This window comes from Grammomys surdaster, unplaced genomic scaffold (assembly GCF_004785775.1).
Source record: "Grammomys surdaster isolate TR1022 unplaced genomic scaffold, NIH_TR_1.0 324, whole genome shotgun sequence".
NCBI lineage: Eukaryota > Metazoa > Chordata > Mammalia > Rodentia > Muridae > Grammomys > Grammomys surdaster.
The window spans coordinates 384,809-396,268 of NW_021604743.1; positions in this window are offsets into that span (position 1 = coordinate 384,809).

The following is an 11,460-nucleotide window of genomic DNA, read 5'->3' on the forward strand; positions in this document are numbered from 1 at the left end:
GGGAGGGAAGGGAAGGGAAGGGAAGGGAAGGGAAGGGAAGGGAAGGGAAGGGAAGGGAAGGAAGAAGGAAGGGAAGGTTTCCCACTGATACAGAGTTTCAGAAAGATCATGGACATTTGCCTGGAATGTTGGCCTGGCCTCTGAAGTCACCAAACATCTCTTCTGTCATACTTAGTTGGTAAAACGGCCATCAACTTTCTTTATTTGCTACTTTCTTTGTCATGGGGAGAAAATATCTGATAGAAGCAACTCAAAGAAGAATTGACTTCGGCTCACAGTTCTGGAGAATTTCAGATCATCCTGACAGTCACTGCCGTGGCAACAGAAGCAGCTTAACCTTTGTTGGAAGGAGCATGGGGATGCTGTCACTTCATGGCAGCTAGAGCTGGAACCAGTAGCAGATATAACCTTTGAGAGCCACCCTCCCCCAGTGACTCATTTCTGATAATGATGCCACCCCCATTTCCCAAAGGTTCTACCACCTCCAACCACCAGCTGGGAACCCAGTATTGAAACAGTAGCCTATGGGGGACATTTTACATTCCAACCACGATGTCAGGACTCCCATCTCCCACCCACTCATAGCTATCTCATAATGTAAAATGCATTCAGTTCAACTTCAAAAGTCTCCGTCATCCTAACAATCCAAACAGCCTCTGAAGCCTACAGTCTTCTCTGAGACTTGAGGCAGTCTCTTAGCTGTGGGGCCCTGTGAAATTAAATAAATAAATAAATAAATAAATAAATAAATAAAGTTCATACTTCCAGTATCCAGACATAAACCTTCTTATTGCAAAAGGAATTTGGGATCTAGATTGGCAGGCAGCAGGGAGAACCGCAAGTTTTATAACTCCATGTCCGGGCCTGGTGATATCATCTAGGGTCCTGTGGGCTGAAGCGACCACCCCACCCCTGCAGCCTGGAGAACAATATGGCCTCTCTGCTGGGTATCCATAGCTTTCCTCAGTAGATGACCCACATACCTCAGGTTTCACCTTCACAGATTGGTCTCCCTACAGAGACCCTGCTGTATGTTGCCTGGCCTTACAGGCTCTCCCCTGTAACCTTACCACAAGTCTCCCCACTGCTCTTGCTCTGCATGTGTGTAAAAGCAGATAAATGATACCATGTTCTGCTCTCAGCCCACCCGAACCACTGTCCGCAGTGACTGGTCCCGAGGGAGCTTAGTGGCCTAACCCTTTGCCCTTGGGAGTACTCTGAGCCTTTAATAGTCATAGAGAGGAAACAATGTCATCAAGGGGTGCCTCCTTCAGGGGGATCCCGGGAGGAAGAAGCAGTGGGAAGCTGGCTGCTTGGGGGTTGGAGGGTGGGCAGGGGGCAGGCAGTCATATCTTCAGCTTCTCCCAACTTTCAGAAAGCCTGTGAGACAGGAAGCGGTTTGCTAAAAGGCAGGTTTCTCTGATGGACCTGGCGGGGAGCAAGAACTGGAGGGCCTCTGCTCTCAGGAAAGCACCGGTCCTGAGCATCAATGGGCAGGAGAGCCTTTTAGCATTGTTACCATGACCTTCCTCCCACTGCACTCCTGGGGAAGTGGATGCAAACAAAGGCCCTGGAGCCCAGTGACTCAAGGCCTCATGGATGCTTTAAACACTAATGACGGCTGGAGCGAGGTAATGGATGGAAAGGGACTGGATGGGGGTGGGGTGGGAGAGGCCAAGGACAGGGACACTTCTAGAAGGTCTCAGATGATCTGAGATCCCTGTCTACAACCAGCCTTCCATGCTGTCCACCCAGGGCCCAACTGGGCTATCTGAAAGAATAAACTTTGGGCACGGAGACACACACGTGTCCTCCAAAGTCAGAAAAGGGACAGGGCACACAGGGTCCCCTGCCCCTGCATGTGCCTCAAGCATACATCCACACAGGTTAGTTACCCAGGAGGATCCTCCTGCTGCAGCCACCTGGGGAGAATAAGACAGGGCGTGTGGGGAGAGGGGGCTGTCCATGGGAGCCCCCAAAGGGTGGTCTTCCAACTGATGCAATTAGGCACCTTTGGGTAACAGTAAACCCTGCGATGTCAGATGAAGATGCTCACACTCTGTATGTTGTTATCCCAAACAAGTGGAAAACAGCCACAGAAACCATCTTCCCACCTTATGAAAGAACATACATCAGAATATCAGAAATTTTGAAAAACGTGTGTCATGTGAATAATGCCCATCCAGGAACTGTTTGACATTCCTGTGGTTTTCTTAGTCTGTATTTCCCAAATTTTCCAAAATAAACACATGCGCTTGTTCGTTCTTTCTTTCTTTCTTTCTTTCTTTCTTTCTTTCTTTTTTTTGGTTTTTGTTTTTATTTTTGTTTTGTTTTATAATAAAAATGTAAAGGCTGAGGCCCGGGCTCAGAGCAAGGATGCCTGCCCAGCATGTACAGCCCCAGGTTTGATTCACAAACCATAAGATGAAATTAAATTAGGACTACATGCCAGGCAACGTGCTTCACAGCCATACCGAACGAGAGGCTGAGGCGGGGAAGTGGGCAGGCCCCAAAGCGATTCTATGCTGTCTAGCAGCCCTGCCTGGAAGACGCTTGACAAAGCACTTGCCTAGCCTCTCTCTTACTTTTCCTTTTGTGCAATAAAATATCCTGGCAAAATCAATGTAAACAGCTGGTGAGACAGCTCAGCAGGTAAGGGCAATTGCCAGGAAGCCTGATGATCTGAGTTCAATCCCTAGGACTCACATGGTAGAAGAAGAAAACCAGTTTCCATATACATTCTCGCAGGCATGAGAAACATGCACACGTGAGCACACACACACAATAAATAAACAAATAATATATAAATATAATATATAAATAAATGTGAAAAATTAAAGTCACTTAAGGAAAAGACGACTATTATGGCTCAGTGTCACAGCCTGGGAATGGGAGGTAAAGGCAGCAGGAACTACCTGCCACTCTGCATCTACAGTCAGGAAGCAGACAGCAGTGAGTGCACACTGCTGCTCAGCTGCCTCTCTCCACGCACAGTCCAGGTTCCCACCTGGGAAGTGGTCCGGTCTACAGTCCACCTCAGTCAGTGAAGCCAAGATCATCCCTACAGGCATACCATAGTGGTTTGAATGAGAATGGTCCTCATAGACTCATACATTTGAACACTTGGTCCCCAGTTAGTGGAACTGTTTGAGAAGGATGGGGAGGTGTGGTTTTGTTGGAAGAGGTATGTCACTAGGGATGGTCTTTGAGGTTTCAATAGCCCACAATATTCCAACTGGATCTCCTCTGTCTCATGTTCGGGATCAGATGTAAGCTCGCATCCACTGCTTCAGCCTTGTGCCTTCCTGCTGCTATGCTCCCTACCATGACGGTCATGGACACCATTATCCTCTGGAACCGTGAACTAATTAAATGCTTTCCTTTATAAGTTCCCTTGATTTCAGGCTTTTATCATGGCACAAGAAAAGGAACTAAGGCACATTCCCAGAGCCCTACCTCCCAGGTGATTGTGGATATCTCACGTTGATTAATACCAGCCACCATACCTAGCAAGCACACATCCTTGGACTTCATTCCCAGCACCATTTAAGCAGAGTATGGTGGTGCCTACCTACAATCCCAGAACTCAGGATGTGGCTGTGTAAAGAGTTCGAAGCCCGCTCAGACTGTATCAGATCATATCTCCTAAGCAAGAAGAGCCTGCTGGGTTGCTCAGTGGCTAAAGTGATTCCTACGCAAGCGTGACGACCTAAGTTTGATTCCTGGAACCCACACAGCAAGTTAAATGTGGTAGGGCTGGAGAGATAGCTCAGCAGTTACGAACACTTCGCTGCTCTTGTGGAAGCCCTAGGTTCACGTCCTAGTACCCCACATGATAGCTACAAATCATCTCAGAGAATGGATACAGGAAGATCAGGGGTTCAAGGCCAATCTTAGCTACATAGTGGGGTCTCAAAACACAAAATGGGGTGCTGAAACAATAACTCAGTCAGTAATGTGCTTGTCACTCAAGCATGTGTTCAGTCCCTAGCTCCCAGGTAAAAAAAAAAAAAAACTGGACACAGTGGCACATGCATTTAACTCCAGTACTGGGGAGGCAGAATCAGGAGGATACCTGTATTAGTCAAGTACCAGAAGTTATAGAATTATTAGAATTATTAGAATGACTTACAAGTTGTGGCCCTGCTGACCCACCAATGGTTGCCTATGAATGGAAGATCCAAGAACCCAGCAGTTGCTCAATTCACAAGGCTAGATGTCTCAGCTGGCCTTCAGAATAAGCCTGAATGCACAAGAAGTAGGCTCTAATGCCAGTGAAGGGATGATCTTGATAGCAAAGAGCAAGAACCTCCTTCTTCCTTGTCTTTATATAGAGCTATGGTCCAGGTGAGAGGGCCGTCTTCCCATCTCAGAAGATCTGGATTAAAGGTGTGTCTTCCCACCTCAGATTATAAATGGATTTTCCCACTTCAAACTAAGCAAAAATCCTTCTCAGGTGTGCCCTATTTGGGAGTTTCAGTTAATTCCAGATGTAGTCAAGTTGACAACAAAAAAATAGCCATCAGACTCTCTGTGGGCATCGGACAGTCTTATTCCAAGTTGTCAAGCTCCAGGTCTCACGTGTCGGACAAGCCGCAGGTGTCAGATGCTGGGAATGTTCTGGAAATAACAGGCTTTGCTCTAGAAGCTTGTGTTCCAATGAGTGAACAAGACAGACAAGAAAATAAATAACCATAAATGCACAGTTGCAAAGGGTGATAAGTACCTTGGGAGAAAAAAAATAAACTCCCAAGAATCTCTAACACGATGTAATACTGGAAAATTATCAGGATTATGATAATAACAATAAGTATTTCGGGGAAGGAAACAGGCAATTAAATGCCCTGGGAAGAGCAAAAGCTGTGTGGAAAGAAATATAATCAGAGTAGGAATTTGTCTTCGCTGTGAACAATATTTACATAGTCATAATGATTTAACTAAATGTAAAATGCCAGTTTGGAAGTAACAGATTACCTATTACCTAATGGAAGAGTCCAGGAAAGTCAGAAGAGGAGTTAAAATGCATTATACACGCCGGGCTGTGGTGGTGCACGTCTTTAATCCCAGCACTTGGGAGGCAGAGGCAGGAAGATTTCTGAGTTCAAGGCCAGCCTGATCTACAGAGTGAGTTCCAGGACAGCCAGGACTACACAGAGAAACCCTGTCTCGAAAAACAAAAACAAAACAAAACAAAAAAGCTGTCCTCTGCTCAACACACACGCCCTGGCACATGCTTTCCCACAGCAAGCATACATGTGCGCAGACATATTCATACATAGAGAAATGTAAGATTTTGAAAGAGAGGATGAAGAAGAATTTTTGTTTTTTATTCGTTTGTTTGTTTTGTTTTTAAGATTTAGTGTGTCTGGATGTTTTGCCTGCTTGACCATCTGAGTACCGCATGGGTGCTGATGCCCTCAAAGGTCAGAAGAGGGTGTTGGATCCCCTAGAACTGGAATTACAAACAGTTATGAGCTAGCATGTGAGTCCTGGGGACTGAACCTGCCCTCTCTCTCTGTGACAGCAGAAAATGTTTGACCCCAGCATCACAGCTCCAGCGCCCCATCTTTTTTTGAGACAGTCTCATGCAGTTCAGGCTGACCTTGAACTCCTGACGTAACTAAAGTTAACCTTGAACCTCTAATCCTCCTGTCTTCATCTCCCAAATGCTAGGATCACATGCCTGCCCCCACCATGATGGGTTTACACTGTGCTGGATATGAACCCAGGGTTTGGTACACACTAGGCAAGCACCCCAGCAGTGGAGCTACACCCCCAGCCTCTCCATTCTTTTTTGTATCTGAATAAAACTTCACTGCGTGGCCTATTTTATTCATCTGAGCTGTTCCTCATTTAGCTGTCGTGAGTAGTGCTGCTCTGAGCCTTTGTGCTGCATTTTTTTGTGTAAATGTTAATTGCTTCTCTTGGGTTTAAGCCCAGAAGTGGCACAGCTCACATGCCAACTCTAGGCTTTACTTTTTCCCTCTGAAGATTTTTAAACATTTCCATTTTATTTATTTTTTGTTTTTGTTTTGTTTTGTTTTTGTTTGTTTGTTTGTTTTGTTTTTCTTCGAGACAGGGTTTCTCTGTCTAGCCCTGGCTGTCCTGGAACTCACTCTGTAGACCAGGTTGGCCTCGAACTCAGAAATCCGCCTGCCTCTGCCTCTCAAGTGCTGGGATTAAAGGCGTGCGCCACCACCGCCCGGCCATTTTATTCTTAATTATGTGTGTATGAATGTGCCTGAGAGTCACTGTCCTTACAGACCAGAAGTCACCTAATGCCCAGGAGCAGGAATTACAGGCAGTTGTGAGCCACCTAACCTGGAGCTGAGAACTGAATTCAGGTCCTCTGCACACACACTGCTCACTCCTAACTGCTGAGCCCTCTCTTCAGCTCCCTCATCGCTTTCTCCCCTTTTGTGGAGACACCATCTTACTATGTAGACCTGGCTAGCCTAGAACTCACTATGTAAACCAGGCTGAACTCAAATCCACAGAGATCCATCTGCCTCTGCCTCTCTGCCTCTCTGCCTCTCTGCCTCTCTGCCTCTCTGTCTCTCTGCCTCTCTGCCTCTCTGCCTCTCTGCCTCTCTGCCTCTCTGCCTCTCTGCCTGCCTCCTAAAAGTTAAGGCTAAAAGTGTATGCAACCATCACATATGCTAGTTGTTGTTCTTCCTCCTCTTCCTCTTCTTCAAGATTTTTTTGTAGGTAGCCATGCAGTGGTGGCTCACATCTTCAATTCTAGCACTCAGGAAACAAAGCCAGGTGTATCTCTCTGAGTTTGAGGCCAGCTTGGTCTACAGAGCAACTTCCATGGCAGCCAGAAGTACTTGGCTAGAGAAACCCTATAGAGAAAAATAAAACAAATTTCCTTAAAACATATTGCTCAGCGTTGGAAAGTTGACTCAGTGGTTAAGAGCACGTAATACTCTTGTACAAGACCTGGGTTCAGTTCCCAGCACCAATGTTAGGTGGCTGAAAACCATCTATAACTCCAGCACCCTTTGGCCTCCTTGGGTGGCCCATGCCTGCCCATGGTGTATATAAACTCCTATGGAAACACACACATAAATAAGCCTACTGTTCTGCACTGTGATCTCTGCATATGAATCTACAGGAATCATGCACTGCTGTGGGCTGTATCCTACAGCAGAAGGCACTGGGCCAAACAAAGGACATGGACACTTAGGATATCGACAAGCATCCTGACGTTTTCCTGTCATCAGCATCACATGCGACCACTGGTCACAGCCAGCACCTACTTCTGATCTGAGTGGTGAGTGAGAGGCTCAAGGAGCCTGCCAAGTACCAAGAAACCAGAGCTGCCTTAGAGGCCCGGGGAAGCAAGACAGGGTATGGGGTTGTGTGTATGGTAGAGTTGGCCTGCTGACTGGCATGGCACTAGCAGACCTCTGCTGCCACCCAGGGGATGCCATCGGGACTATGGAAACAGAGTTGTAAGAGGCTGGAGAGGAAACACAGCAGCCAGAGTCGGGTGCATTAATAGAGCAAGCCTTCATTTTAGAATCCATGGAGTTGCTGCCACGTGGCCTCAGATGAACCACATCCCTGACAATCTGGAATTCATCGTCCCATGGGCATTTGAACTCCATGGTTCTTGACAGACAACAGGACTCTGTGAATTCCAGCCTCCCCAATTCAGATGACTTATCCTGTGGAGGTTTTTGCTTCTAGTGGAGGGGTCTCCCTCGTGCTCTGGAAGGGGGCTGGGAGGTTCTGATTTCTACTGGTTTGAACCAAAACAACTCAGTCAAATCCAGCAAGCACTTCCTGAGAGTCCTGGGTGCAAAGCCACCGTCCTCTTTCACGTGGGTAGTTACAGCAGCTTCCTGATCAGGCTCCTGACCTCTGTGATCAGTTCTCCATACAGTAACTCACAGAACAAAGGAACCAAGAGGCAGTGACCACTGCAGTCCTGTACCCCTGCAGGTTCTTTATCGCCAGCCCCACAGATACATAACTCACAGGCGCACTCTGCCAACACAGGCCTTTGCACATTCTGGCCCAACTTCTCCCCCAAGTGTTGTCACTGTTGTTTGTTTTAAGAAGCTTTGAATTTTACTTTAGGGTTCTGGGGATCTAGCCTGGGCTCTAGGTACGTGCTAGCCAAGGACTTTATTGTGTGCCCATGATTCCAGCCTTTGATTTAGTCTGGCCTAGTTAATTTCCTGGAGGTGTTTGCTCAGATCTAATTTCATCAGAGATTTCCCTGACCTTTGTACAAAATAGCACTTGCAGGGGCTGGAGAGATGGTTGTAACCGGACTTTTTGGCTACTTTATTGATTCTTGTCCATCGACTTAACCACTTGACCATGACTACAACTTTTTTTTTTTTTAGGATTTATTGATTTATTTTGCGTATATGAGTACACTGTTGCTCTTTGACATGTCAGAAAAGGTCATTGGATCCCATCACAGATGGTTGTGAGCCACCATGTGGTTGCTGGGAATTGAACTCAGGACCTATGGAAAAGCAGTCAGTGCTCTTAACTGCTGAGCCATCTCTCCAGCAGCCCCCATGACTACAACTTTATGGGTTCTTCTATTTACCTCCCTCTCAATGCTTCTCTACCAATCCCTTCCAACCCCCAACACTAGGTAGATGAGAAAGGTTAGAGGGGAGAGGGGCTGTAGACCTCTTTAGACTACTTCCTGCTGATTAGGGGCTACAGGTTCCTTGGGGCAAGTCCAATCAGTGTCATCAGGATACCTCTAACCAGCAAGCCAGCAAAGAGCAAAAGCAGCAAACCCAATAACAGGAACCAGTAGCAGAGGGAACACCCGCTGCCACCTTTCAGGGCTCTGGCATCTTTATACCTCCTTAAGAGTGCCCAGAATTCCAAACTATCTTCAGCTTGCAGAATCACACCCCTGCCAGAGCATGAGACAAATCATAGTCAGCTGCTGTGGGCAATCTGAAGCAGCTCTGAATCACACACCTGGGACTGGAACAAAAACATTCACAGAAGATAACTGGGTCTTTTTAAAGAAACCCAAATTCTCACTCCGAGTGCTTGCAAGTGTGCATTTAGACCCCCAGCACCCATGGAAAAGCTGTATGTGGCAGATAGTGGGTGCTTATATTCTCTCGCTCTGGTGAGACAGAGACAAGCCAATTCCTGGAGATCATTGGTCAGCCAGTCTAGCCAAATTGTTGGGTTCCAGTTTCAATCAATCCCAGCCCTTCTCTCTCACTCTCCTGCCTCTTGTTTTTGTTTGTTTGTTTGTTTGTTTGTTTTGTTTTTTCGAGACAGGGTTTCTCTGTGTAGCCTTGGCTGTCCTGGAACTCACTCTGTAGACCAGGCTGGCCTCGAACTCAGAAATCTGCCTGCCTCTGCCTCTCAATTGCTGGGATTAAAGGCGTGCGCCACCACCGCCCGACCCCTGCCTCTTCTATTTTCTTCACAGTACTTATCACAGCCTTCATGAGACCTGTTTGTCTTTCATTCATCCATCCACAACACACACACACACACACACACACACACACACATACCACACACCACACACACACACACACACACACACACACACACACACACACACACGAGCTACGAGCTTCAGGGCAGAAAGGACTTTTGCTCAAGGTCAGTCCAGATTGGGCATTGGAGGCCTCCTAGGGAAGATAAACTTGTCTGTAGCAGTCTGGAGGCTAGCAAGCCTTAATCTTGTTCTGGAGAGGGGGCAGGGCTTTCCCACTGAAGGTCTCTGGTAAAGCCCATAAGCAGGGCTCTCAGAGAATGGTGAGTTCAGAGAAGGTGTTTGATGGGCTGTGCTCATCACACAAGAAGCAGAAAGACAGCTTGGGGCTCGGGGCCTCAGTCTGGGAGTTGTGATTCGAGTGACAGGCCAATTTCATGAAGATCTCCAGGCAGGTAGCTCCTAGGGACTGCAAAACTATTTGGAACTTGGTCAGGTGGTTACAATATCCCCACAATAGAACAACTCTGCCCTCTTGTGGCCACCTCAGGGGTAGAGCCACCTCAGGACCATTTAGCCAAAAGGGAAAAAATTCTACTTTACCTAGCTTCCATATAGACATGTTAGAAGGCATAAAGTATGGAACTTTGAAAAAAAAATCAACTAGGTGTTTGAATGAACAACTTTAATCCCAACACTAGGAGGCTGAGGCAGGACAACCAAAAGTTCAAGATAGCTTGCCTGGGATACATAGTGAGTTCAAGGACAGCTTGGGCTACATGAGACCCTGGCCCTAAAGAAAGAAGAAAGGCAGGGTTGAAAAGATGGCTCAGTGGTTAAGAACACTGACTATTCTTCCAGAGGTCCTGAGTTCAATCCCAGCAACTACATGGTGGCTCACAGCCATCTGTAATGGGATCTGGTGCCCTCTTCTGATATGTCTGATGTTTTTAAAATAAATAAGTTTTTTTTTAAAGGAGGGGGTGCTGGAGAAATGGCTCAGGGGTTAAGAGACTGTTCTTCCGGAGGACCTGAGTTCAATTCCCAGCAACCACATGGTGGCTCACAACTATCTAGGGTGGGATTTGATGCCCTCTTCTGGTATGTCTGAAGACAGCTACAGTATACTCATAAATAATAAATAAATAAATCTTTAAAAAAGGAAAGAATAGAAATCTCATTATCTGTGCATGGTGTGCACAGTCCACAGGAGGCAGAGGCTGGTCTGCAGCAGGCTGGATGCCAGTCTGAGAACAGCCTGGTCTACGTGGTGAGTTCCAGAATAGCCAGAGCTACATAATAGAGAGACCCTATCTCAAAAATACCAACATACAAACGAAGAAACAAAGAAACACCACAGGGGCTGGGGAAATGGTTCGATGGTTACAAGTGCTTGCTACTCTTCCATGGGACCTGAGTTCTGTTCCAACAGCCATATGGTCCATCTCCTAGGAATCTAACACTTTCATGTGGCATTCTGAAAACACACACACACTAAAAACAACAAGAATCGAATCATCTTTTGAAGGTTTGTTTATTTGAGGGCAAGCACTCACAGGCACGAATGTGTCACTGTGTTCATATGGTTAGAGAGCATGAACTTCCACAGTCTCCACCTCCCACCTCACTGTAAGAGTTGGGTAATAGACTTTGTGGGTGTCTTAGTCAGGTTTGTTTTTTTTTTTTTTTTTTTCCCGAGACAGGGTTTCTCTGTATAGCCCTGGCTATCCTGGAACTCAAGCTGGCCTCGAACTCAGAAATCCACCTGCCTCTGCCTCCCAAGTGCTGGGATTAAAGGCGTGCACCACCACTGCCCGGCCATTAGTCAGGGTTTCTATTTCTGCACAAAACATCATGACCAAGAATCAAGTTGGGAAGGAAAGGGTTTATTCAGCTTACACTTCCACATTGCTGTTCATCATAAAAGAAAGTCAGGACAGGAACTCACACAGGGTAGGAACTTGGAGGCAGGAGCTAAAGCAGAGGCCATGGAGAGGTGCTGCTTACTGGCTTGCTTC